The sequence below is a fragment of the Hyperolius riggenbachi genome, chromosome 2 (genome assembly GCF_040937935.1).
Source record: "Hyperolius riggenbachi isolate aHypRig1 chromosome 2, aHypRig1.pri, whole genome shotgun sequence".
Taxonomy (NCBI): Eukaryota; Metazoa; Chordata; class Amphibia; order Anura; family Hyperoliidae; genus Hyperolius; species Hyperolius riggenbachi.
This window is the reverse complement of record NC_090647.1, coordinates 44,422,372-44,448,189: the sequence shown is the minus strand read 5'-3', so window position 1 is coordinate 44,448,189 and position 25,818 is coordinate 44,422,372. Positions and strand designations below refer to the sequence as shown.

The following is a 25,818-nucleotide window of genomic DNA, read 5'->3' as shown; positions in this document are numbered from 1 at the left end:
GACAATGCGACAGAGAGTCCTTCCAGTATTTCACTTTGCACTCAGTTACACCAAACAGTAGTGCTCCTGGAGTGAAAGTGTTTTCTTGTAATATAAATCACAGTAATATTTGAAAGGTAAAATAATGTTTCTCCTGGACTTCAGCATTTAAACATTGTTCTGGGACAACAAAAAGATTTTTTCCGCTTGCATCACAGACAATGGATGCCAAAAACAGATTGTGCGACCCTGATCAGAACTCGTAATGCTTTGCGTCAGAGTCTGGCTGTCAGGAAAGAAAAGGCAAGAGCGGGCTAAAGTTCCCCAAACTCCATGAAGGTGAAGCCTGTATTACAATGGCACCGCAACCTCTCCCTGACTTTCCAAGATAAAAGCTCTGTTTCTGTTCTAATCTCCACATGAGCATTGTGTACCTCTGGTGTCAATCAGCATTGTAAATCTCTGGCCATTCAGTGAGGGGAGCAAATAAACCTGAACACAAGTAAAAAAGGAAGACATTTTTAATTCGTGGCTTATTTGCAGATATATTGTAAATGAATTCCCTCTCAGCATAGCTGTTTGAGAGCAGAGGTGTATCTAGAGGGGTACAAGCATGGCTCATGCCACGGGCACCACAGCACCATGGTTGTCTCCTCCTCCCTCTGCCCCTCCTCTCTCATGCTCCACTACTATACTGAGGGTTGCCGCCTGTTACTCATACTTGGAGGGCTAACTCTAGCAACCTATACTGGGGGAGCTACTTATACGGAGGGGGGACTCGTCTAAATACCTATGCTGGGAGGGGGGCACCTCCGGCTACCTATAATAGGGTTGAAACACCTCTGGATCAGAGCAGGGACAAGGTCCTCCAGCACCCAAGGCTGAGACACCAAAGTGCGCCCCTCCATCCCTGCCACCCCAGCCGTTACACACTGATTGCTATTAGACTAAGAGGTGCCCCAGGGCCCACAACCTCCCCAACACCTTAATATCTAGTTATCTGGCCTGCAGTCACTGCTATGTATCCCCTTTTCTTATTTCTTTCTGCTTCATACACACTTAGGAATGACAGCTGAATGAATTCTGCACCCCCTCCTACACTGCGCCCTGAGGCTGGAGCCTCTCCAACCTATGCCACGGCCCGGCCTTGCTCTGGATATCCATACTGGGGGAAACCTCCAGTATGGATATGGGGCGCAATTTCAGTGTTTGCCATAGGCGCTATTTTACCAAGAAACACCCCTGTTTTAGAATTGGGCAAGTTATGACAGAAAGCCATCTACTGGGGATGCCATTTAAAGGACAACTAAAGCATAGTTCCCAACTGTTCCTCTTTATGTCCCTCTTTTGGAACCCTGTCCCTATGTCCCTCTTTCTCCCTCATGTGTCCCTCTTTCAGAACTCATGTTCAGATCTATGTAAATATACGTATTTTTCTACTGGAAAATGTGTTTAATTGACTCTAAACTTTATTCTCATCCTTTAAATTGAAATATTTCTTATGTTCAAATGTTAATATGAAGGGAAATAGACAAGAATAGAAAGGACCAGTGTGGTTTAAATTATAAAACAACATATTTTATGAAATCTTCATAGTATGCATGACTAGGGGTGTGTTCAGGGCGTGGTTAGATGTGCAGCATGGGTGTGGCTTAACTGTCCCTCTTTCTGATCTCAAAAAAGTTGGGAGGTATACTAAATTGAGAGGGATATGGAGGCTGCCATATTTATTTCCTTTTAAGCAATACCAGTTGCCTGCCTGGGTAGCTTGCTGATCCTCTGCCTCTAATACTTTTAGCCATAGACCCTGAACAAGCATGCAGCAAATAAGGTGTTTGTGACATTATTGTCAGATCTGATAAGTTTAGCTGCATGCTTGTTTTTGGTGTTATGCAGACATTATGCAGCACTGCTCTGCTCTGTTACTGGAGCTGCTGTTCTCGCAGGTGGGACCATTGCTCCATCATTGGGGCCAATCACTGCACTGCCTGAGGCTCGGCGAGTGCAGTGGCTGTGATTGGCAGCGCTCCCTGGCCTCTTTGGCTGCAGGGAATCTGAAGGCTGGCTTTTACACTACTTTCACACACATGCTGCTGCTCCCAGGATGGAGGGTGAGTGATCCAGACACAAAGATCAGAGGAGGACACAGAGGGACACAGGAAGGACAGAGGAGGAGGACAGATGGGGACAGAGGAAGGAGAGAGGGGGACACAGGAAGGACAAAGGAGGGCACAAGGGGACAGAGGGGGACACAAGAGGGACATAGGAGGCCATGGGGATGACATAGGAGGCCAGGAAGGACAGAGGGGGATGCAGGAGGGACATAAGAGGACACGGGGACAGAGAAGGACAGATGAGGACACAAAAGGTACAAGGGGGACCCAACAGGTACAAGAGATACATAATAATTGGGGGAGAAGATCCACCATATTTTTCCCTTGGTCTTTGTCCTCTAATCCTAGGTATGTCTTATGATCCAGAGCATCTTATGGTCTGAAAAATATGGTAAATAAATGTACGTACAGTATATACCTATGTAGGTGGTGATACAGGCACGAGGTGACCCTTCACATAGTTAGGTGGGCCCCTATTGCCTGTAAAAAAGGGGGAGAAACCGGGAGCCCTCTGGTGCAGTATCGTAAGATCAGAGGAATTTACAGAAAGTTGTGGGCATTAAATACTCACAAAGATGGGTTGCAATCCTGCAACCACCGTATGGGCATGCGGAAAACAACCATTCCCGCTCGGTATCCCAGCACTGTCAGCCGGGCGGTCGCTCTCCTCCTGTGTCCCTCTCTACTGTAGAGCTGGTTGCTGAGTTGAGGGGGTTACGTCTCTATTAGAGGTGTAGGGGTAACTGGGTAGAAGAAACTATCATACAATACTTAGAGGATAAAAACAGGTACCTTGCCTCTATAGAAGACTCACAAAGATTGAAAAACAGGGAGTGTTTATTACAAAAACGGTTAAACTGTAGACAACGAGTTACGTAGCGTGGATAGGGGGGTTGGCCCTAGGGCTGCGCAGTCCGCACTTGCGGCCAGTGCGGACTGCGCAGCCATGGCCAGAGGAAGCGGTCATCTTTGGAGGGGCAGGAATGAGCGGGGGGACCCGGCGGATCGGCACGGAGGGCGCGGACGCCGTCCTCCGTGCCTGAAACGACGATGCAGGTAATTAACTTTTTTCCTCCGTTGGCCTCGTAAGTCCTTTAAAGTACCTCTTGTTACCTCTTGTTATCCTCGCAGCAGTGTATGTAGTCGTGTAGCTGTCCTTTAGAGGAACTCACAATCTTCTGTGAAGAAGGCAACTACCTCTTGTGTATCCAGCAGCGACCTCCTATTCCCTTCCTTCACCTTTTTACAGCCTTGCAAATACTGCTGCAGCTCTTTCTAGAAAATCCTCTCTGTACTTGGAAGACAACTAACCTCTGTGCCTTGTAATAAACATGTTCCAGCGATGACTGATTGAGGGGAAAAAAACTCTTTCATTTTACTTGTTATTTTATTTTTTTCCTTCACAAGGGGTGGGTGAATAATTTCTGTAATTTCCCTGAACTTCACACAGCAATTATACCATCATCACATGTGTCTTCAGAGATTTTATTTTTAGATCACAACTAAATGAACTTTAATGAATGCACCTGTCGGAATGAGACGAGCGGCGTGCAACACAATGACAGCTGCGCTATGTGAACGCAGGCACGCTTACTGCTCCTCCCCCAACACGCCACGCTCAAGGTGGCATAAATAGCAGGTATATATATATATATATATATATATATATATATATATATATATATATACCGGGAGCAGTAAAAAAGGGCGCTGGCAGCTAGTGGACGAAAAGGGTGCCGCCATTCACTCCTATAATAAATATCGTTCAATGGGTGCCGAACAGGAAAAAAGGGCGCCGGAGATTATTAACGTTTCATAACTGCACCCGTGACAAATCACGTTTAAAAATATACTAAACATATCTATCATATTTCACTAAAGCGTTATTTAAAATTGTATCACCTACTGTTTGTAAAACAATATTATCCACATAATAAAGCGATCAGCAAGTAGATCGTAATATATTTTTTACAGTCACTATTTGTAAAACATTATTATCTACACAATAATGGGATCACTAAGGGGGGTCTTAGGGTTAGGCACCACCAAGGGGGATTTAGGGCTAGGCACCACCAGGGGGGTAGTTAGGGTTAGGCACCACCAGGAGGGTGGTTAGGGTTAGGCAACACCAGGGGGTGGTTAGGGTTAGGCAACACCAGGGGGATGGTTAAGGTTAGGCACCACCAGGGGGTTTTTAGGGTTAGGCACCACCAGGGGAGGTCTTAGGGTTAGGCACTATCAGGGGGTCTTAGAGTTAGGCACCACCAGGGGGGGTCTTAGGGTTAGGCAACACCAAGGGGATGGTTAGGGTTAGGCACCACCAGGGGAGGTCTTAGGGTTAGGCACTATCAGGGGGGTCTTAGAGTTAGGCACCACCAGGGGGTGGTTAGGGTTAGGCAACACCAAGGGGATGGTTAGGGTTAGGCACCACCAGGGGGTTTTTAGGGTTAGGCACCACCAGGGGGGTCTTAGGGTTAGGCACCACCAGGGGGGGGGGTCTAAAGGATAGGTAGAGGGAGGGTTCTGTGTGAGAGTAGGGTTAGGTTTAGTTGTAGTCAAATGTTAGTAATATTTTATTACAGTTATTTTTCATTGTTACAAACAATATTTTCTGATTTTATTACATGAAGAAACGATAAATGAAGGTTATACACAATATTATACAATTATAATGATTATATACAGTATATATTATCGTTTTTTAACAAATGTAATCATAAGTTTCACTTTCAAAACAGGGAAGATTATCGTATTCACAATTTGAGATTTTATAGACATTATTAAAGGTTTTCAATTTGTAAAATATTATTGTAAACAAAAGACAACACATTATTTTTTATAAACGTTATTGCCACTTATCGTTTACAGCCCGTGCCCTTTTTTCCCGACGCCCTTTTTGCATGGATGCCCCTCAACCACCACAGTATTAACTCTTCAATGGTGCTATGTTGGTAATAATCACTTTTATATATGCTTGGAATAGTGGTAATCATTAACAAGCTGTTCCCCTCCTCTACTTACACCTCTCATATTGTAGATGTCCTTGGCAGGTTTTGTTGAGCCATATGAACTACCATATAAACTCGACTCGAATAATCCTAGAAATGTAGGACTGATTCACTAAATAAAAGTATAGGGGTCGACTTATACACGAGTCACGAGCAACACTGAGCACACTGAGTAATGTGTGCACTTCTAGTGACATTCCCATTTGCAGCAATTTGCCCCGTGGTAAGTGACACTTTCTTGATAAAGGAAATGCCAAGAAAACACAGGTCTGAAACTCCTAGCCACAACAATTTACAAGGAAAGGGGCAGGGGGGAAATACTGGGCTGCAGGAGGGGGAGTGAATAATTGCTGCACTTGGGGGCCTGGAGGAATTATTAGCTGCACTTAAGGGACGGGAGGGGTTAATGGCTGCAATACTGCATGCAGTGCTGTCATTAACCCCTCCTGGTCCCCAAGTGCAGCTGTTAACTTTGCTGGGTAGACTTATATTTGAGTTAATAAAAATGCATTTAGAATAAAATAATTTAGAGTAACAAGTGCCAACCAAAGAAAGCCTAATTGGTGGTGAAAAAAAACAAGATATAGATCATTGTGTTGTGATAAGTAGTGATAAAGTTATTGGCAAATGAAAAGCTCCCCTCCCCCCTTTTCATTTGTAAATTGCTCTGGTCCATAAGGGGAAAAACCCCTCAGTGGTAAAGTGGTTAAAGGACCATTTTTTTTTACAAAAATAGTAACATATAAAATAAATGTAAACACATACAAATAAGAAGTATGCAACCCCCCATGAAAATAATCATGGCAGCGTTTCACTAGAAAATAATCAAATGCAGCAGCATTTCACAAGAATATAATACGGCAATATTTCACCAGAAAATAATCGTAATGCGGCAGTGTTTTACCAGAAATCACACTTATTGCGGCAGTGTTTCACCAGAAAATACATGCAAATGCAGCAGCGTTTCACCAGAAAATATGCAATGCAGGCAGCGTTTCACCAGAAAATACACATAGGCAGGGCTCCTCTGCACCCACCCTTCCCATTAGTTCCCCTAATACCTGCCTGCACCTATAAGAAAAAAAAAATGTACTCACTTGCAGAAGACTCCTCTCCCAACCTCCCCTCTGGCACGCGGCAGGTTCCCTGATGATCTTCGTGCAGCAACTCCAGCTGCAAAACTCCCACGCTGACAGGCAGAGCAGGGATATGGGAAAATTGCACCCCAAGACCTGCAATGGAGACACAAATAGTCTCCAGTGCAGGGCTTTGGACGCCATTTTACCGTAGCCCTGCTCTGCCTGTCAGAACCCACAGACTCCGCAGGCTGCAGAAGTGAGCTTATGGGCTGCAGTCAGTGAACTGGCGCGGCGTCTATCAGATGCCGCAAGTCTGTTCACCACCTGGTGACACAACCCCCGCACAGCAATCGTGACCTCCTGGTTGGCCTGGCGCCAGGCACCTCTGCAAGAAGGTCAGAAGGAGGCACAAAGGGGGACACAAGGGCCTTGATTTACAAAAGTGTGCTAACTTAGCATGCCTAAAAGCTTTGGGCATGCTAACTACAGTGCTAAGTAGTTAGCACGCCCACAGCTTTTACTCATTGCGCGCAAAGTTTAGCGCCGCTCGGTGTGTGCGAAAACGGCGCATAACGTGTGCCTATAACGTCGCACCGGGTGTGCCCAAATTGTCGCACTGTGTGACGATTCGGGCGTACCCGGTGCAATTTCGTCGCACCCGGTGTGCCATTCGGCGCACACCGAGCGGCGCTAAACTTTGCACGCGCTAACTTAGCGCGCGAAGCTTAGCGCGACCTAAAGCCCTTTAGGCGTCCTAAGGGCCTTTTCACAGGCGTGCTAATACTTAGCACGCTTTCGTGAATCGAGCCCAAGGAGTCACAAAGGCGGACAGAAGGAGTCACAGGGGGTCTGAAAGAGGCACAAAGGGGACAGAAAGAGGCACAATGGGGGACAGAAAAAAGCACAAAGGGGGCAGAAGGAAGAACAGAGAGACAGTAGGAGACATGAAGGGGGACAGAAGGAAGCACAAAAGGGGACAGAAGATGGCAAAGGGGGATGGAAGGAGGCAGAGAAGGGCAGAAAGAGCCACAGGGAGACAGAAGAAGGCACAAAGGGGCACAGAATGTGGCACAGGGGGACAGAGAAAGGCGCAGGGGACAGAGGTGGCACATGGGGACTGAAGAGGCACATGGAGACAGAAGGAGGCACAAAGGGAGACAGAAGGGGGCAGAGGGGGACAGAAAGAGCCACAGAGAGACAGAAAAAAGTACAAAGGGGCACAGAAGGAGACACGGGGACAGAGGAAGGCGTAGGGGACAGAGGTGGCACATGGGAACTGAAGAGGCGTGACAGAAGGAGGCACAGAGGGAGACAGAAGAAGGCACAGGAAGACAGGAGGACACAGAGTGGGACTGAAGAAGGAGGAACAAGGGGGCAGAGGTGGCACAAGGGGACAAATAAAGGCAAAGGGGACATAAGGAGGCACAGGGGACACAAGGAGGCACAAAGGTGCACAGAATGAGGCAGAGGTGGCACAAGGGGGACTGAAGGAGGCACATGGAGACAGAAGGAGGCACACATTGAGACAGAAGGAAAAACAGGGGGTCAGACATGGCACAAGGGACTGAAGGAGGCACAAGAAGACAGGAGGCACAAATGGAGAAAGAAGGTTGCACAAGGCACAGAGGTGGCAGCTGCCTGCAACTTATGCTAAGTAGATGCAGCAGAAGCAAGTAATAGAACACTCACGGGGTGGAGCTTAGTCTGGGGTGGGGCTTAATTGGGGGAGGGGCTTAATCCAGCAACATGGCGCACCCAGGACCAATGGCACTCCAGGCAATGGCCTGTACTGCCTATGCCTAGAGGCTCCCCTGCCAATTCACTTTGGGAGAAGTGCACATTTTGTTTATGTGCTTCATGTATTTTAAATTCTACAGGTGGGGATCCTTTAAAGCGGACCTAAAGAAAAACATTTCTTTGTTACAGCAGATAGAAATCCTGCAATTAATCTGCAGTGTGTCTACTTCCTGCTTCCATGGAATCAGACATAGGGTTAACATCCTGTGTTTACAAATTAGCTGTGCTGCTGAGGCAGTCAGCTGACACAGCTGAGAGATCAAATTACAGCTTGTGATTAGTCACAGATGAGGGGGAATTAGACAAGCTAAGCTATTAAATATATACAGAGTGCATTTTTCTATGTTTTCCTTCTGTCCTGTGCAAGATTTCAGATTCACATTAAAGAGATACCGTGACCAAGAATTGAACTTCATCCCAATCAGTAGCTGGTGCCCCCTTTCTTTTTACAAATGGATCATCAGGAGGTTCTGTATGGATGATATTGTGGTGAAACCCCTCCAACAGTGTGATGTCAGGAGCATGGTCCTGACAGTTTCCTGTCTGTGAACCTCATTGGTTTGTGGTAAATAACAGCTGTTTACAGCTGGGTCCAACTCCCAAAAACCCAAGCAGCATCTCCTTCCACTGACATCATCTGCCAGCAGTAAAAAGGTCCCCATGTGATAAATGTCAGAATGTAAATCATGAAGAGGAAAGATTTTACAACGAGAAAACACTGACTAAATCATTTATACATAATTATTGTAAAAATGAAGCACTTTTTTTTTTATTACATTATTTTCACTAGAGTTCCTCTTTAAGTTCCATCCTGTTTTTGAATGTTACAGGTTCACTTTACAAGCACAGGATATGGAGATAAGCTATTGAACTACAATACTAGTGATTACACTCAGGTTGTGATAACATGTCCCCTCCCTCCTACATAACTCCCATCATTTCCTAATTTGCGCGGCCCTTCCATGTCTCCGAACACACAGGAAGATTGTGTTATGATTACATCCCTGAGACTCATAGGACAAACCCGTCACTTCGCCTTTTCATGACTGCGCTTGCAGATTAATCACGAATCATTATATACATTCAAGGAAAGTGATTACCGAGACAGCGTAATTACCGCAACGCGCATTAAATACGGCAATATTCTGGGAACACTTACAAGCTATCTCTTATCGGTTATTTCATTAGAAGAAGGCATCATTAGCAGCTCACAGTCATACATTTTGTTTATCACCCAGCCGTTAAATCCATGATGATAAAGGTGAACTCAACAGAAAAAAATAGCAGCAATTATAAGTTACCCCAGCGAGGGAAAGAAAACATTTTCAGCGGGAGAAACATTGCAAAAACTTTGTCAGTTCACCCTTTTTGTTGTTGTTTATGAAATGCTCATGTTGAAAGGGAGTCTGAACAGAGAACAAAATGGATTCCACCCTTTGGGGTGTCTTTGATTTGCATCACGGGGGTGTAGGGGTTAGCACCCTTGCAGCGCGGGGTGTCTGGTTTGGATCCCAGCCAGGGCACTATCTGCACAGAGTTTGTATGTTCTCCCCGTGCCTGCGTGGGTTTCCACCGGCCACCCTGGTTTCCTCCCACACTCCAAAAATCAGAATCAGAATCAATTTTATTTCGCCAAGTAAGTTTGCACCTACAAGGAATTTGTCTTTACATAAGTAAATTGGCTTCTCCCTAAAGTAGCCCTAGACTATGTTGAATGCATGACTATGTATGGCATTAGATTGTAAGTCCCTCTGGGGGACAATCATTGACAAGACTATGTGAAAGCTCTAAAGGTGCAAATAGAAGGAGAGGGGGAATCCTGCGGTGGAGGGGGCTTTGAGGTGCCCCCCCCCCGCCAGCCACACGCAGGCAGGAGCGATCAGACCCCCCCAGCACATCATCCCCCTAGTGAGGAAAAAAGGGGGCGATCTGGTCGCTCTGCCTGGTGTTTGATCTGTGCTGGGGGCTGTAGAGCCCACCCAGCACAGATCAGCAAAATCAGCGCTGGTCCTTAAGGGGGGGTAAAGGCTGGGTCATCAAGTGGTTAAAGGTTGGGAATAAAGTTTAGAGTCAATCAAACACATTTTTAGTAGAGAAATATATATATTTACATAGAAAGAGGGACAAAGTCCTGAAAGAGGGACAGATGAGGAGGAAAGAGGGACAGTTGGGAGCTATGCTCACCTGAAGAGAGTGCAGCCTCAGGATCCTATTGAGGCTTCCCATGGTCGTCCGATGTCCCCCGTCGTTGAGTAAGAAGAGGTGCTGTGTGTCCCCAATGTGTAGAGGGTCTATGGACTTTTATTTTACCTTGGAAAACGTACACAATGGTCGTTGCGTCAAAACGGCCAAAATCATCCCTGGTGGGAAAGAGCCCTCAAAGATGTGTTAGCTTGTTCTTTATGTTTATGTCTAGCTCAGCAGATCCTGCACCAACTGGTATGATTGGAGGGGGGTAGAGCGTATGTCAACTCCTTTTCTGCCCATGATCATGTCTAAGCTTATTCTTCCTAAGTCAGAAAAAAAGCAAAACAAAAACAAACTGCATTTAATAATATACATAAAGAAGCATTAAGGGCCCATTAACACTTGGAAAACGGAAAACTCTAGCGCTTTTGCTCTGGCGATTCTTGGCGATAAACGCGAAAAAAATCACCATTCACACTTTGCAATTTTTTCCCGATCGCGTTTAGCGCTTCTATAGCACTAAACGCGAACGCCGGGAAATCACCTGACAATGGTGCAGGCTACAAATTTGCGTTTGGCGTTTTGCTGAAATTGCCGGCAAAACGCTCAAGTGTGAATAGGGCCTCAAAGCGTAAAATAACCACTATAAACGATTTACAAAACTTTATTCCTCATCCTGAGAGGTGCATGACTGGTGAAATGCTACATTATGCTGCATTACAGTGATTTATACCGGGAGTAGACACACTGTCACCTCAGTAAAATAACATGACACTCTCTGAGCTCGGAAAGGAGGATGCGAATTTGCTATAAAATAGTTTTTTTGACAGCTGGGCCAGTCCATGCGCAAGTGACCTTCTCAGACACCTTGCCCCGGGCAGGTATAAAATTAGCACCATGTCATTTGGCATGAAGGCATCTCATACAAACTGCTCCATCAGCTTATAGCACAGCCACACATAACAACCTAGTCTCACTAAAGAAGAGTTCTCATTGCTTACACTTACCAACCACATGCTTTCAATAAAGAGGCCCTGTAGTGATACATAGTAAAAAGCAGGACATTATTCAGGATAACCTCTTTTATGGTTATTTTACTACTTTCTGCTATATATTGTTGTAGATTGGTATGTAACCAGTTCTAGATTGGTATGCAAAATTCTCCTCCCAAAGTATTCTGAGAGAGCAGGTATTACTTACACAGCAAACATTCAGCAAACATTCTGCAGAGATCACCTGACAGGACTAAAAATGTCGCCACCAGGGCCGGTTTCACCATAAGGCACTGTAGGCTCGTGCCTACAGGCGCCTGGTGATAGAGGGGCGGCTCACTTCCCTCCCCAAGCACCTCCCTCCTTCCCTATGCTAAGTCCTGAGCGGAGCGTAAATGAGAGTTTATTAACATGGCTCTTGGGCCTCAGCATTTCACTGACAATATCTCCCTTTAAACAAGGAACCACTAGCTACTTAGTGTGGGGGGAATCGCCGCAGAAATTTTTTTGCATGCGGATGCGAACTTCGCATGCGGTTGTATGCGAATTTTCAAGCGACTTCTCATACTATTTTGCATGGATGACTATGTATGCGAATTTAACCATGGCACTGCCTGTGTGCTTTCCCATTGTTTCTATGTGAAATTGTATGCAAATTCACATGAAAATTGGCATACCAAAACCGCATGCGAATTTCCTATTAAATACATGCGAATCGCATAGCGGTATGCGGTATACGAATTCTGATGGCTCTGCCATGCAGATTTTTTCTGCACAGAAAAACGCTCAGAAATCCTGACAAGTGGAAACAGTCCCATCCACTTGCCCATGCGAATTTGCATGCGGGATGCGCATGCGAATTCGCGATAGTGGAAACGGGCCCTCAGGTACCTCTAGCTACCTAATGCTAGGGGAAAACCTGCAGCAGCCTATGACAGGTAAGGGAGAAATGACAGCTGAGTCAGTCAGTACACTTGTGGTGCATTTCAGTGGGGGTCTGTGGGTTTCTGGAGGGCAAAGTTTAGGATGCCAGGACAACTGTGCCTATAGGCTCTTGTGATGTGAATCTGGGCCTGGTCGCCACCTGTGATACATTTCAGAATGTAAATCAGGAAGAGGAACGATTTTACAATGGGCAAACACTGACTAAATGATTTATAAATTAATATAGTACTTTTATTCATAATGTTATTTTCACTACAGTTCCTCCTTAAAGGGAGAAAATGAGTTGAACTTACCTGGGGCTTCTAATGGTCCCCCACACAGGGCCGGGCCGAGGCATAGGCTGGAGAGACTCCAGCCTCAGGGTGCAGTGTAGGAGGGGGCGCACAATTCATTCAGCTGTCATTCCTAATTGTGTATGAAGCAGAAAGAAATAAGAAAAGGGGATACATGGCAGTGACTGCAAGCCAGATAACTAGATATTAAGGTGTTGGGGAGGTTGTGGGCCCTGTGGCGCCTCTTAGTCTAATAGCAATCAGTGAGTGACAGCTGAGGTGAAAGACATGGGTGCTGGAGGACCTTGTCCCTGCTCTGCCCCCACAGACATCCTGTGCCTGCGCAGCCACTCACTGATGCACCGGCCCCTGCCTCCGGTTCACTTCTGGAATTTCAGTCTTTAAAGTCTGAAAACCACTGTGCCTGCGTTGCCGTGTCCTCGCTCCCGCTGATGTCACCAGGAGCATACTGCGCAGGCCCAGTATGGTCTGTGCCTGCACAGTATGCTCCTGGTGACATCAGCGGGATTGAGGACATGGCAATGCAGGCGCAGTGGTTTTCAGACTTTAAAGTCTGAAATTCCAGAAGTGAACCAGACCCGGGGCCGGAGCATCGGTGAGTGGCTGCGCAGGCACAGGATGTCTGCGGGGGACCGTTAGACGCTCCGGGTAAGTTCAACTCATTTTTCCCCGGTATAACCGGATGTTGCGTCAGGCGCTAGAGTGAGGAGTATGCGGTGGTCATAGCTCTCTCCTAATGCTGCGTCCCCTCCAGCGCCCCAAAAAGCCCCCCCCCCGAACAGCGCAGCCGAGCACAGCATGGTGTTCGGCTGAGCTCGAGCCGACCCCGAACACCCCGATATTCGGGGAATAACGAACAGTGGCAAACACTGTTCGACCAACACTATTGCAGACACACAGGCCCAGATTTACCTCACAGGAGCCTATAGACACAGATGTCCAGGCACCTTAGACTTTGCCCTTCATGAACTAACAAGATCCGAGCAGAACAGCAACGCAAGTGTGCTGGCTGTCCCTTCGCCCTTATTTTCCTTGTCACAGGTAGCTACAGGTGTCCCTTAGCATTAGGTAGCCAGAGGTACCCTCAATATTGAAGTAGCTAGAGGTGCCCCTGACTGATGGGAGATCTCATCAGTTGAATGCTGAGAGCTGTGCGAGTAACTTATCACTTACACTCTTGTCAGGACTCCACCTCAAAATAAACCAAACACAGATTTCATCACATAGGGCCCATTCACACTTACAATCGCAGAACGCCGGCGATTACCGCCGGCGTTCTGCGGGAGTGATTTTCCCGCGATTAGCGCGGAAAAATCACTGGACACTGCGGCGGTTTTGGAGCGATCGCGATTAGCGTGCTATGCACGCTAATCACGATCGCAAATCGCGGAACGCTCGTCGCCGGCAAACCGCTGCATGCAACGCGGTTGCGGTTATCGCTAACCGCAACCGCGGCAGTGAGAACACGGCCACTGGCTACAATGTGTAGCGGTTCTTGCAGAACCACTAGCGGTTTGCCGCGAGCGGGAATCGTGCGATTCCCGCTCAGGTGTGAATGGGCCCATAGGCTGTATTATAAAAACACACAACAGTCACCACTCCATCAGCGAGAGATCCTCATGTGGATAAAGTGAGAGAGCACCCCATAAAACAACGGTGACCTCCACCCTCTATAGGGATCACTCTCACCTTCTATGGTAGCTGCCCTGACTGTGACCAACAGACAGCACCAAACGTTTTTTTTAACCTCCAACCAAGTGGACTCTCAGATAGATCCTGCAGCTTTGTCTCGGATGTTATGCACCATAAAGGTGAAAGAGAAACAAATCCTCATTGTGTAGGATATATCTACCACTTATAAACCACCTTTTGTTGGGGATACTGTCACCGCTGCTTTTATGGGTTCACCCACAGGCTACACGTGTACCCAACACCTACAGGGGCCGCGCTCACCTGAATTTCAGGCTGCCCCAGGTTACAGACAGCAGATACAGCATGTGAGCGCAGTTCAGCAAGCTCCTCTGATATCTTCTCACCAGTCCACAGTAATCCCCTCATTGGGCCACACACTTTCTGTCAACTAGCTCTCATAGCATAAAACCATAAATAAAACTTTATTCCAAAGGCAGTACTACTCACAATTGTAGATTAAAACAAGCGTATCAAAAAAATCTGAGGACGTCGCCTCTTTTTCCCATGTGCTAACACCACCACCTGCCAAGCCACACCCTACGCGTTTCATCAAATGACTCATCAGGGGCTTTATATTTTACTATTGTCATTAGCGGTGTTAGAATAGAATATCAGTAAAAATCACCTATTTTTAGGAATCAAATGTTTGGCTTCCCCTTCTTCATATACACCTTGAACACGAATTCAAATCGCATAGAGCTAGCATGGAATATTCTCTGCAAGGGGGATATCACCCCCAGAATTTGCGCGCAGTGGCGTTCCACAGCTCAGACACACATCCTGCCTCTTCTGCTCCTCCACCCACTTCAGTTCATACCGCGGATAATGGCGAAAAGAGTAAAACCAACAATTACAATTTCATTCATCCCCTCCAGCGCCCCAAAAAGCCCCCCCCCCCCCGAACAGCGCAGCCGAGCACAGCATGGTGTTCGGCTGAGCTCGAGCCGAACCCGAACACCCCGATATTCGGGGAATAACGAACAGTGGCAAACACTGTTCGACCAACACTATTGCAGACACACCAATTCCCCTTCTTCATATACACCTTGAACACGAATTCAAATCGCATAGAGCTGGCATGGAATATTCTCTGCAAGGGGGATATCACCCCCAGAATTTGCGCGCAGTGGCGTTCCACAGCTCAGACACACATCCTGCCTCTTCTGCTCCTCCACCCACTTCAGTTCATACCGCGGATAATGGCGAAAAGAGTAAAACCAACAATTACAATTTCATTCATTGCTGGGGATCGCCGGCGCTGAACTTTTGATCCCAGAGCTTATTTGTGGAAACGACTCTATAGGATGAATACAAGTCGTTCTGATTGGACCTCCAAGCCTGCTTTGTTCATATCTGGCAAAGATTCCTCCAAGTTCTGAAAGAAATAATAATAAAAAAAAAAAGATAAATAACAAGCCATGTAATCAAAATAAACCATAAATTATTCCAGTTACACAAAAGGAGGGAACATAAAGAGGCCTTATTTTTATTCTTGCAAGCAAAAAGTTTAAACGCCTTTGAAAAGAAGTTGTCAACAAAGAAGAGGCATAATAGAAAAAAAAATAATTCAAAAGGAGTCAGAGAGAGGGAAATCGTCTGTCTTTGTCATGTCACTTTCCATTCACACAATAGGCTGATGGCATTACCCTTTCCGATGATTTCGCCTCTATTCTCTGGAAATCAAAGCTCCGCTTGGCTTTTGTAGTGACACTTCATCCTTTGGGATCGCGCTGCGGCTTCTTCCGCCGTCGCCTGCTTTCTTTACTTTTATTACTCGGCTCCAGCGCAGATGTGGATTCCGTACCGAGAATTAGATGAAAGGATAATATTTTCTCCTTTAAACTTGCCTAAAAGCAAATGTTTTATTTATCCAGCTTGGAGAAGAAGAAAAAAAAAATCGCCATCACCAGTGAAGAAAAAAATAAAATAGAATGCGATGGACTAGGGGGCGTAAATACGAATACAAAAGGTTAACGGACAATCAATGGAATTGACTGGAGAGACCATTCTTCGGAGGTCGCTGAAAATATCTTTTAAGAGCATCACTTGTTACCGTTGATTCTTCAGACCCACTGAGTCAATCTTGTAACAAGGCAGGAAGAACTTTGCCTGGTGTTTTTTAGCTGTCGTATGATGGAGCTTTGTGTAAGCAGATCTTACAACAAAAGCTGGGAAAATCGATGAACACGTATTTGGATGGCTTCTGCTAAAGACGAGAGAAAGCTGATGCAAGAGCAGGGGGTGACAAGGAAACATTATTCTGCTGTGCTTAGGGCTTTATGTGATTCAGACGACTGACCACCAGAAAAAGGTCAAACTAGGAGCAAGGAAGGACCAGACGGAACCTATATTATCCCTAGAGTCAGCAATGGAAAGCTGGAACACCTCACTTATCCAGGTCTGATTCATTGTTATCAAGGCCGGATTTAAACTTTTTCCAAACCTAGGCCAACTTTCTTGCAGCTTCCCTTCCATGTGCAGCACCTCCATCCTATACCTTATGCAGCCCCCACCCCCCCTTTCATGTCTACGATTCATGCAAAGCAGCTTCCTCCAGTTCTATACAGGTCCCTTGGACAGCAACTCCTTACTCCCATGTGTTGGTCCTAATAAGCAACCTCTGTAGTCCATTTGCAGCATTCCCTCTTCCATGTCCAGCCGCCCCTTGGCCAGCTGTCGCCCGAGGTCCTGGCCTTGGTGGACTTTCCTTAAATCTGGCCATGATTGTTATAAAAGTTAGTAGACCCATATTCCTATTGTATAGCCAGTTCTAGATCTCAGAGAAGACGCTTCTCTCTGTGCTGGCTACCGCTGTTTTCCACACACAGTGACATCGCTTGGTGGGTGCTTGCTATGAAAAAGACCTTGTGGAGGTGCAAAAAGCTGACTGCGATGTGTGAAGCTATAATACCAGCAAGGTTGTATGCTAACCATCTTCACATCATTGCCTTCTGCATTACTTTTCCAAATACTGAGCTCTAATAAGTCTCGAAGTTAGTCACAAACCCATCGGGGACCAAACTGACCAGCTGTTCTCCACGGCATCTGACCACTTCCACCTTCTGCACTGGTGCAAAAGCTGATGTAGGAAGTAAGAGGTCGCTTCAGGGGCAAACCAAGATTTTGTAAGGGGGATTCCTGAAAGGTCCAGAAGCACTTATGTCCCCAAGTGCTTCTGAAAATAGGCGGCTCCATACTGCGAATGCACAAAAGTGCGCTGGCGTATTAAGAAGCTGCTTATCTTCGGAAGTACTGAAGGACAAGAGTGTTTCTGAGGGCTCCTGGTAGTGGCAAATTTGAGCCGGAGACAGCACTGGAAAAACTCCCCTAGAGAGGAAAGGGAAATAGGCTTAGTTTGGACAATCCAGTGGAAGGTTAACGAGGGTATTCCACATAATGACAATAGCGCAAGTTATGGCCATATGAAGCAGGGATAGTGACAGAGATGGAGGGGAAACCATATATGACACAGAAAGTGAAAGGAAGCCACATTGCAGGTGTGACATGCTGTGACCATGGTGGTGTCACAGAAAGGCACGAGAAAAGAACAGCTACATGGAAGGGGAGATGTAAAAGAGATGGAGAGACAAACACATGGAGGAGGGGTGGTGACTCAGAGGGAGAGAGCCACATGGAGAGGAGAGAAAGCCCATGAGACACACACACAGGCAGCAGTGTTGCCAACCTTTCACGTTATTTTTTACTGACAAATACCTAAAAATTTACTGACAAAAGATTCTTTTTGCTGACAAAAAAATGAAAAATGGGCGTGGCCACGTAACAGAATGTGGGTGTGGTCATGGGTGGGGTCAAATATACATGATTTTAGTATTGCTGTAAAAGGTCTGCCAGGGAAGTTTGAGCTCTGCCATAGTGTTTCCCCCCCTTCCACCAAAATATATGTAATCTTACAGCATTTCACCAAAAATCCACATACTCTGGCAGAGATTCTTCCAAAATACAGATAATATGGCAGTGGTTCCCAAAAAATAGATGTAATCTGGCAGCAGCGATTCCCCCAACATACACATAATCTGGCAGCAGTTCCCCAAAATACATTTAATCTGACAGCAGTGGTTCCCCAAAAATAGGTAGCCCTAGGTCTATAGGTGTCCCCAGAATAGGTGGCCAGGGGTATAGATGTCCCCAGAATAGGTGGCCAGGGGTATAGATGTCCCCAGAACAGGTAGCCAGGGGGAGAGATGTCCCCAGAACAGGTAGCCAGGGGTATATGTAGGCAGGGGTACAGGGCCGGTTCTAGACTAGCACATATGAGGGGGCAGTCAAATGGGTAGGGGGCAACATGTTCGAGGAAATTTGCGGCGCGCAAAGCGCCCGGCGACTGAAGTGGGCATGCACATAAATGAGAGACAGCATTTCCCCACTAAATGCAGATAAGAGACAGCGTTTCACCAGTAAATGCACATAAGAGACAGCCTTTCACCAGTAAATGCACGTAATGAGAGACAGCTTTTCACCAGTAAATGCACGTAATGAGAGACAGCTTTTCACCAGTAAATGCACGTAATGAGAGACAGCTTTTCACCAGTAAATGCACATAACAACTTTTCACCAGTAAATGCACATAATAAGAGACAGCCTTTCACCAGTAAATGCACATAATTAGAGACAGCTTTTCACCAGTAAATGCACATAATAAGAATAAGAGACAGCTTTTCACCAGTAAATGCACATAATAAGAGACAGCTTTTCACCAGTAAATGCACATAATAAGACACAGCTTTTCACCAGTAAATGCACATAAGATACAGCTTTTCACCAGTAAATGCACATAATTGCAAACAGCCAGTGTTTTCAGTATATGTAGCCAGAGGTATATGTCCCCAGTATATGTAGCCAGAGGTATATGTGCCCAGTATATGTAGGCAGGGGTATATGTGCCCAGTATATGTAGGCAGGTGTATATGTCCCCAGTATATGTAGTCGGGTATATGTCCCCAGTATATGTAGGCAGTATATATGTGTCCAGTATATGTAGCCACAGGTATATGTCCCAGTATATGTAGTCAGGGTTATATGTGCCCAGTATATGTAGCCAGAGGTATATGTGCCCAGTATATGTGGCCAGAGGTATATGTCCCCAGTATATGTAGGCAGGTATATGTCCCCAGTATATGTAGTCAGGGTTATATGTGCCCAGTATATGTAGCCAGAGGTATATGTGCCCAGTATATGTGGCCAGAGGTATATGTCCCCAGTATATGTAGGCAGGTATATGTCCCCAGTATATGTAGTCAGGGTTATATGTGCCCAGTATATGTAGCCAGAGGTATATGTGCCCAGTATATGTGGCCAGAGGTATATGTCCCCAGTATATGTAGGCAGGTATATGTCCCCAGTATATGTAGGCAGATATATGTCCCCAGTATATGTAGTCAGGGTTATATGTGCCCAGTATATGTAGCCAGAGGTATATGTGCGCAGTAAATGTGGCCAGAGGTATATGTCCCCAGTACATGTAGGCAGGTATATGTCCCCAGTATATGTAGTCAGGGTTATATGTGCCCAGTATATGTAGCCAGAGGTATATGTGCGCAGTAAATGTGGCCAGAGGTATATGTCCCCAGTATATGTAGGCAGGTATATGTCCCCAGTATATGTAGTCAGGGTTATATGTGCCCAGTATATGTAGCCAGAGGTATATGTGCCCACAATAGGTAGCCAGGTGACCCCCCCCAGCAGGAAGACAGCAGCGCAGTGGAGGGAGAGCTGTGGCATCAGCGGTGAAGAAGGGGGGAAATCTCCCCCCCCCTCTCACCTTAGTGCTCTCCCTCCCTTGCTCTCCCCTCCTGCAGTAGTGCTGTCTGACTGAGTGGCTGGCACTGGCAGGCGGTAGCGAGCGGAACTTACCTGCTGCGTCTCTCGTCGCAGGCGCCAGATTATTTGCCGCTACTCTGGTCTGATTCAGACCAGAGCAGCAGAACTTCCGGCGCTTGGAGCGAGACGGAAGGTAAGTCCCGCCCGCTGCCAGCCACTCAGTCAGCACTAGATCAGGAGGAGACAGCGGGGGAGAGAGAGGACTAAGGTGAGAGAAGGGGGGGGGGAGATTGCCCCTCTTCTCCACCGCTGCTCACAGCTCTCCCTCCACTGCGCTGCTGTCCTCCTTCAACAGAGCGGGCGGCGGATTGGCCGCCTATACGGACGCTGCTGAATTCCTTACGGAATTCACGGGCAGCTTAATTTGCATCAAAATTTACGGGCTGCCCGTTAATTTACGGGCGGTTGGCAACACTGACAGGCAGGCAGACACACACACACACATGGAAAGGGGGAGAAAGATCCACACTATGAGGTTGAATATATACAGAGCTTTCACAAGAATAGCACAGGAACAGGCAATTCAGATCACTCCACAGAGGTGGTGAGCAGGCAGATAACCTTCCTTCATGGAGGAGGAGGGAGCTTCACTCTAGCAGAAGTTAGCCACTTTATTGAGCAGCCCATCCTGTGTAAACACACACTTTGCAGGAGATCATCTCCTGACTCACAGGCACAGATCGGGCAAGAGAGCTGAATGAAGGAGGAGTCATCACCACTGATGACTCGCTCATACTTGCTGGGCACTGCTGCTTTTCTGGGTTTCTGACTGTGACTGTGCCACAGGACACTAAGCTACAGGCACCACAGGGGGGATTCTGGGTAATGGTAACCTCCCCCTCCACACACCACTGAGCTTGGCTTGACTTTCATACAAGACGTCCAAGTTCATGCGTTTGTTTCATTCACACACATAAGGCCGGATTTATACTTTTTCTGCCCCTAGGCCAACTTTCTTGCAGCCTCCCTTCCATGTGCAGCACCCCCTCCTATTCCTTGTGCAGCCCCCTCCATGTCTAACATTCATGTACAGCAGCCTTCGTCAGTTCTATACAGATGCCTTGGGCAGCAGCTCCCTATTTCCATGTATTGCTCCTTATTTGCAACCTTTGTATTTCATTTGCAGCCTCTTCTTTCATATGCAGCAATCCCTCTTCCATGTCCAGCCGCCCCTTGGACGGCTGCCGCCTTGGTGGCATTTCCAGAAATCCAGCCCCGCGCACACACATGCTCCTTTTGCTCCCAATCGGTATGGGATCCAGGACCGACCATTTCATCTAAATTTTCAATTTCCCGGCAGTATCACATGCATGCATGAGCCACAATGCATGATGGGAGATGTAGTCAGTGGATGCGAGAGATCTACTCGCATCCACAGGCTACATCTCCCGGCATGCATTGTGGTGCAAATGTACTTGAGATTCCACTGGGAACCTCAAAATGCAGTTGATGCGGTCGCTCATTGGAGAAGATGGTGGAGCCCATATGGACAGGAGGCCAGAGGAGCAGCACCCCATAGGTAAGTAGTGAAACTTACCCTAACCCCCACCAATGGCACACTCCAATCGAACCTCCTTTATGGGAAAGTTCATTAAAAAAAAACAAAAAAAAAAAAACCTTTTATGGTTTTCAGTTGCCTTTAAAGGAAACTTGAGATGAAAGTCAAATCAGGTTTTATACTTACCTGGGTCTTCCTCCAGCCCCCTTAAGACCCCTCTGCCCCTCGCTGTCTCTCCGGGCCACTCCTGGAGGAAGCCCCAGGTAAGCCCCTGGTAAACTTTACAGAGACTGTGAAGTCTCCAAAAAATGAGGTTTTTACTTTAAAAACCTCTTTAACATAATTGCCCCTCCTAAAACGCTGCATCCCTGTGGCTGAAAACTCCATAAATCACAACAAACTCCTTGGGGCACATCGCGGGGCTCCTTCCGTATAGAGGCAGAGCTGTGGGCTGCAGCTCTGCCTCTACACTCGTCCATCAGCACGGAACGCCGCCTCTCCCCGCCCCTCTCAGTCTTCCTTCACTGAGAGGGGCGGGGCAGAGGTGGCGATCAGCTCTGATTGATGCGCATGGAGGCAGAGCTACAGCCCAAAGCTCTGTCTCCTTAGGGCAGCAAAATCCACGACCAAGAAAGTTGTGGATTTTGCTGGGGGAGTTAGGGGTGATTTATGGAGTTTGCACCTGTGGGGGTGCAGCATTTTAGGAGGGGCAATTAAGTTAAAGAGGTTTTTAAAGAAAAAACTCATTTTTAGGAGACTTCGGAGTCTCTTTAACTGATACTGAAAAGTGTTAAAGGCTGCAGACAGTCAATGGATTAGTCCAGATGTTGTTTAATGAGTAGCAATGGTTCCTGCTTTGTGCAGCTTATCAGTTATGCAGCACAGGAGGAGTTACTCTGCAGTCTGTACTGCAATACATGTACTGTTGGTATGGTTGTAAAGAAGAGCAATTGGAGCTCGCTGTCAGATTCCGAAATTCTTGGCTGCCTGCAAACGGAAATGAAAAGATAACTTTCAATACCATTATAATACAAAAAGACTTGTGCAGCAGCCATCTATATTCATGGCAACTGTATAATGAAAGTGATATTTCCATTTAAGTGCCCTACAAGATGCAGCTGATAATTCTCAGTCTTCAGCCCTGGGGAATGAAGTTTGCCTAGCCCCGGTGCTGCTGTTACTGACTTAAGGGGCCCATACACCTAACGATTTTCCCGCCGATATACAGCAGATTCGATCACGGTGATCGAATCTGCTGTGAAATCGTTGCGCAAACGCTGACAGAATGATCGATTTCTGTCTGAAATCAATTGTTTCCGTCGATTCCCATCGAGCCGTCCGTGCGGAAGATTTTTCTCGATCGCTGGCGGGCCGGGAGAGCGTCGATAGCGGCGTTCGAATGCTCGACGACCGACGCAATATATTACCTGCTCCGGCCGGCGCGAGTCCTCCACCACTGTCCTCTTCTCCGCTGGGTTCCGCATTCCGGTCTGGCTGGCTTCACTTCCTGTCCCAGTAGAGCGCCCTCTACTGTTTAAACTTCCCCGGACAGAAAGAAGTGAAGCCAGCCAGACCGGAACGCGGAACCCAGCGGAGAAGAAGACATCAGTGACCGGAAGGACTCGCGCCGGCCGGATCAGGTAATGTATGCAGGGGCCTGGGGGGCGGCGGCAGCACCACCACAGACCATGATCGGTTTCAGGCTGAAATCGATTCACAATCTGTTTGCAGTAAAGGCAGCCATACAATCCCTCCCTGATCAGATTCGATCTGTTCGATCTGTTGGTCGAATCTGATGGCAAATCGACCAGTGTATGGCTACCTTTAGCTTGTAGGACTTATGCTTCATTTATTAGTCCTGTTACTGGCCCGGCCTGTCTGACCAAAGGTGTAACTTTTGTACCTGTTATCGACCTCATCTTGTTTACTGACCAAACTTGCCTATGACTAGAAAGGGTCAATGAGACATAATAATAGCTAGCTGTTTGTATCTATCTCTTCCCCTCTTAAAGAAAACCTGAGGTGGTTTCTTACTAAAGATAATAGGACACAGAGGCATACTCTCTGCACAATGACATGCCTTCTGGTTGCGCTGCCAGTCGTCGCCCCCCCCCCCCCCCCCCCCGGGCTCTGCTGTCTCCCCCCTCGAAAATAGCGCTAGTCTAGCGACAATCTGCTTGTCTCTAGCCTGCTATTTACCTTGCATTTTTCAATCGCTATCTCCTCTGCCTCCCCCCGCATTGCCTCCCCCGCGTCCTCCATTGCACGACTCCCTGCCTCTTTCAGCTTCCTCCAATCGGAAGCTAAGCCGCAACCTGGATGTACTCCCTTGGAGATAGCTTACAGACAATGCAGGGGGTGGGAGAGGTGCAGAGATTCACAAATGCCAGGTAAATAGCAAGCTAGCGACAAGCAGATTGTCACTATCCTGTTGTTATTTTCAGGGGGGGACAGCAAAGCCCGGGGGGGGGGGGGGGGCAGCAAAGCCCGGGGGGGGGGGGGACTGGCAGCAAACCAGAAGGACACAGAGGCATGTCATTGTGCAGAGAACATGCCTCTATGTAGTAGTGGCTGAATGGTATAATGGTTAAGGGCTCTGCCTCTGACACAGGAGACCAGGGTTCGAATCTCGGTCCTGCCTGTTCAGTAAGCCAGCACCTATTCAGTAGGAGACCTTAGGCAAGTCTCCCTAACACTGCTACTGCCTATAGAGCGCGTCCTAGTGGCTGCAGCTCTGGCGCTTTGAGTCCGCCAGGAGAAAAGCGCAATATAAATGTTATTTGTCTTGTCTTGTCTATTATTATCTGTAGTAAAAACCACCTCGGGTTCTCTTTAAGTGGAAGGACTCCCTCAATAATTTGACATCTAAGCTCACTCACACTGTGATTCCACAATGCAAAATGATGAGAAACTGCTTGATCACTTAATTTTTTACGTATTGCATTTGGCCAGCGATGACGTACCTGAGTCTCTGTCCCCTGTCAGGTTTGCGGACCTGGAGGTGGAGACTGAGACGTGATGGACGGCATTCTCAGAGGTGTCGCGCCTGACGTTTTTCCACTTCTTCCTCTCTCGGTCACATGGTGTATAGATACCATTCTGAGTGGCTCTCCCAGATATGTACAAGTTGTCCATTAGGTCCAATCTATGCACCAGAGCGATGATTGGGCAACTTAAATGCAGCTATTTGATTGGCTGCTCTGTGTGGTATAAAATAATGTGAAATTGTGTTAACTGGTGCTAGACCATCATGAACTTGTTCGGAAGAAGGCGCTCCGAAACGTTGTGTGTATCTGATAGGACAGTGCTGAACAAAATAAATATTTGAGCTATATATATATATATACAGACGGTGCCAGCTGCTTCAATCTACTAAGCTAAAACAAATACTGCAATAAATCTGCAGTGTGTCTACTTCCTGCTTTCATGGAAAAAGACATAGGGTTAACATCCTGTGTTTACAAATTAGCTGATCTGCCGAGGCAGCCAGCTGACACAGACAGCTGAGCGATCAAATTACACTTGTGATTAGTCACAGATAAGGGGTAATTAGGCTAAACTCTCTACACACATCAAAGTCCCTAGTATCCAGCAAAGGCATGGATCGTCTGATGCTGGATACATGTGCTTCCCGGGTTGACCAACTTGCCGAAAAAGCACAAACCCCCCCCCAATCAAACACCCTCCCCTACACATGCAGGATAAAATACTCACCAAGCCTCCGGCGACATCTTCTAGCCTACCTGTGGCTTCTAGCGGCTTACTGGAGGCTTACTGGAGGCTTGGTGAGTATTTTATGGCCTGCAGACTGCCCAAACAAAACCCCAAAGCACAGTCTCCATTATCCCCTCAGGCATGCTGGGTAGTTGAGACTTCCAGTTGCTTAACCACTTTAGCCTTCTGTCGTTTGTTCACCTTATGCACCCGAGCAATTTTCACCTCCCATTCATTCGTCAATAACTTTATCACTACTTATCACAATTAACTGATCTATATCTTGTTTTTTCTGCCACCAATTAGGCTTTCTTTGGGTGGTGCTTTTTGCCAATAATTATTTTTTTCTAAATGCATTTTAAACTTGAATATTAAGAAAGAAATGGAAAAAAAATCATTATTTCTCCGTTTTCGGCCATTCTAGCTTTAAAATAATACAATCATTAAAACCTATGTCTCTTATTTGCTCCATTTGTGCCAGATATTACACTATTTAAATTATGTCCCTATCACATTGTATGGTGTTAATATTTTATTTGGAAATAAAGATGCATTTTTTTCAGTTTTGCATCCATCACTTATTAAAAAATATTAGTAATGCACCCTCTTTACATGCATAATAAAAAAAGTTTAGACCCTAAGGTAACTATTTATGCTTTTTGTTTGTTTTTTTATTTTCACA

General features: G+C 46.7%; 1 long non-coding RNA gene across 1 annotated transcript in view; it reads left to right on the top strand.

Moving 5' to 3' along the window:
- LOC137543676 (uncharacterized) overlaps positions 1-25,818 on the top strand; it is a 67,855-nt gene that overhangs the window by 40,976 nt on the left and 1,061 nt on the right. The gene's annotated exons all lie outside the window — the stretch shown is intronic.